This window comes from Pteropus alecto, unplaced genomic scaffold, assembly GCF_000325575.1.
Source record: "Pteropus alecto unplaced genomic scaffold, ASM32557v1 scaffold288, whole genome shotgun sequence".
Taxonomy (NCBI): domain Eukaryota; kingdom Metazoa; phylum Chordata; class Mammalia; order Chiroptera; family Pteropodidae; genus Pteropus; species Pteropus alecto.
This window is the reverse complement of record NW_006442124.1, coordinates 2,068,496-2,071,270: the sequence shown is the minus strand read 5'-3', so window position 1 is coordinate 2,071,270 and position 2,775 is coordinate 2,068,496. Positions and strand designations below refer to the sequence as shown.

The 2,775-nt window shown below is 38.3% G+C and overlaps 1 pseudogene; it reads left to right on the top strand.

Moving 5' to 3' along the window:
- Positions 1–1,920: 1,920 nt before the first annotated feature.
- Positions 1,921–2,039, top strand: LOC112470108 (annotated as a pseudogene).
- Positions 2,040–2,775: the final 736 nt, after the last annotated feature.

Here is a 2,775-nt window from a genome sequence, read left to right as displayed (position 1 = left end):
TTTATAAAATATTTCTAAACTTTTTACCCTCAACCTAATATTTATAAGGCTCATTCACTCTCATGGATGTAGATTAGATGTCGTTTGTTTATTTTTTACATGGTCTAGAATTATTCTATGAGAAAAAATCATGGCTTAAATTACACAAGTGACTGTTGAACATATGGATTGTCTCCACTTGTGCGCAGCTCTGAAAGGGCCACGGTGAGCATTCCTGGATGTGTTGCCTGGTCCATGCGTACCAGAGATTCAGAGAAGGATCTTCCTGGGAATTAAATTGTTGGGTCACAGAGGAGTTGAATGTTTCACTTTAGAAGGTAGTGCCAAACTCTGTGCCAAGGGATTTGTATAAAATATAATTAGTAGTCGTGGCCCAGATAGTAGATGTTTTATATCCCCACCAGCTCTTTGTGTTTAGAAAGAAAGCCTCGAATTTGGGGGCTGAAGACTTACTTGGGTTCCCTGAGAAAGATACTAAAATTTCTGTGCTTCCGTTTCCCTGCTATGTAAAATAGATCACAGATTGGTGTGTGGATTAAATGAGAGGGAGAGAGAATGAGTATGTGTGTGTGTGTGTGTGTGTGTGCGCGCGCGGGGCGGGGAGCAAGATTTACTTATCGAATGATATTTTATGGTTTCTGGTAATATGATAAGTTGTTTTGTTTTTCAACTAAAATTCTTTCTGTTTATATGTATATTTAAAGCATTTTTCTCTCCATCTTTTTTTCTTCTAGTCTTTTCTCTATTTGAGCTTCCTCTCTTTGGCTTTCTTTTATTTATTTCCCTGTGTCCCAGTCCTCCTCTCTTTATCAGAACTTGATGAAATGCAAAATAAAACATGTTAGTTGCGTGAGTTGAATACATTTTTTTGTTTTGTTTTCTGATCTTTGTAGGGTTTTTTGTTTGTTTGTTTACATGTTTTTAATAAAGAGATTCAGCTGCTCCAATTTGGTTACTGGTGTAGAAACTCACATCCGGAAGTTCCCATCCCAGTGTTGTTAACAGGATAGTTCAAGAAAGATAAACAGCAACTTGGCTCCCAGAAACGTGAGAGTTTTGCGTGTATGTTTCCCCTACCCTTCACCCCCAGAAAATTTCTAAGCTACATGGAGTTCTTCAATGCTACACCTGTGGCTGGTCTCCACAGGGTACAACTTGGAGTACAATTTAATAGCTTAGAGAAATGATATTTTCCAAAATCACAATTCTTTTCCAAATTCAGACTTTTCTCAATACCTTTTCATATGACCTAGAAGCAGTGGAAGCACCATTGTCTTCAAGTTTCTCTCCATTGCACTCAAGTGTCTCTATGAGCTTCTAGCATCTTTTGATTGATAGATTCTGGCAACAATGAAAACATCAGCAGCAAGGAATCACTGTTGTCTCTTCTTATGTTTGTAAATAATAGGTCAGATGAACACCCACATTATGTAACTCCTTTACATCAACTTCTGTAATGGGTTGAACATCATCCCACAAAAATTCATGTTCACCTGGAATCTTAGAATATGTCCCTATTTGGAAATAAGATTTTTGTAGATGTAATTAGTTTAGATGAAGCCATATCTCATCAGGGTGGGCCCTAATCCAATGACTGGTGAGCTTATAAGAGGAAGAGAGCACACACGGGGAAGGTCATGTGAAGATGGAGTCAGGGATTGCAGTTATACTACCAAGAGTAAAGGAAAGACAGGAGACACTGGAAAAGCCAGCCTGGGATTCTTCCCTAGAGGCTTCAGAGGGAGCATGGCCATGCTAACACCTTGATTTTAGACTTCCAGCCTCCAGAGCTCTGGGAGAATACATTTCTTTTATTTTTTTAAGCCAAAGGGTTTATGGTAATTTGTTATGGCAATCCTAGGAGCTTAACATGACAAGGGTAGAGCTGAAGCACAATCTGAAACCAAAAAGAAATATATAGTCTACGGCCATGCCACCCTGAAAGTGCCCGATCTCATTTGATCTCAGAAGCTGAGCAAGGTCAAGACTGGTTAGTACTTGGATGGGAGACCACCTAGGAATACCAGGAACTGTAGGCGTTAAAAAAAAAATCTATCTATCTATGCATATAATAATTATATATATACATATAATAATTTTTATTTTAATAGATAAAGCTATTCATTATTATATTATGGAAGAGGGCCATAAATTGTTGATATGAAGAACATGTGTGTGTACAGGGTAGGAAAATGGGGATGTATTTTCAACTCTGGACTTTGCCCTTAGCAAAAAACTAACCACTCTGATTCCAATAGACGTTATTCATTTTAAGTTACTCTTAATGAGCTTTTACGTAGAATAGTTTTCATCCTGACAGTTTGTGCGGTTCAAAGGCAAAATAGTCTCCCTTTAGAGGATGTCATGGTAGAATGCAGAACACATCATTCTTTGCAACTCCAGGAACTCATTTCTTAACAATTGTTTGTTAGCAATTTTGAAGGCACGAACAGCTGTAAGTGACAAGCACCTGTCAAAAATTTATCTGAGTTCATGGCACTGAGCTTCAATCTCTGGTACCTGGTGACAAAGGTATGCCACACACGGCAGTCAGTCTTCAAGCCTTTTATAAGTGGGTGACTTTAGGTGTGATGCAGAGCTTTTGCCTTTTTAATCAGTTAAAACTTATTTTCTGAGGTATTGAGGCCAATCTGTTACTATGTGATTCATTCTCAGTGGCACCCTTAGAGCCACAGTGGAGGTGGTTTTGATTTGTTTGATGAATCCAGTCAAAGATAAAAAGCTGAACATCATCTCCCTCCAACTAATAATGTC